This window comes from Brassica oleracea, chromosome C8 (genome assembly GCF_000695525.1).
Source record: "Brassica oleracea var. oleracea cultivar TO1000 chromosome C8, BOL, whole genome shotgun sequence".
NCBI classification, from domain to species: domain Eukaryota; kingdom Viridiplantae; phylum Streptophyta; class Magnoliopsida; order Brassicales; family Brassicaceae; genus Brassica; species Brassica oleracea.
In genome coordinates this window covers 12,239,441-12,239,838 of record NC_027755.1, presented here as the reverse complement: position 1 = coordinate 12,239,838, position 398 = coordinate 12,239,441, and positions in this window count along the sequence as shown.

The following is a 398-nucleotide window of genomic DNA, read 5'->3' as shown; positions in this document are numbered from 1 at the left end:
AATATCAATCAGCTGCTCCATATGCAAGTGAATGCATCCTATATGCTTTAGACTCAATCTTAAGAATGCAAGTGATGCAACTACATGATTCAAAAATTTGAAATTTTTTTGGTTTTTCTATGCATATATGTATGTCCAATGCAATGCAAGAGACTCAAAATTATCAAAGCAAACATGATCAAATACTTGGTACCTCCCCCACACTTAAATCACACAGTCTCTGTGTGAGGAAGGGAGAGATACCCAAAGGAAAGCAATATGCAAAGATAGACTGGTATATACAATGGAAAGGTTGGAGGGGGACCTCAAGCGGAGAGTGGAGGAGGAGGCTCCTTCCCCCTTTCAAGAGTGATGGTGAGGATTTGAGAGAGAGGCTCTTGAAGCTTGATTGGATCATT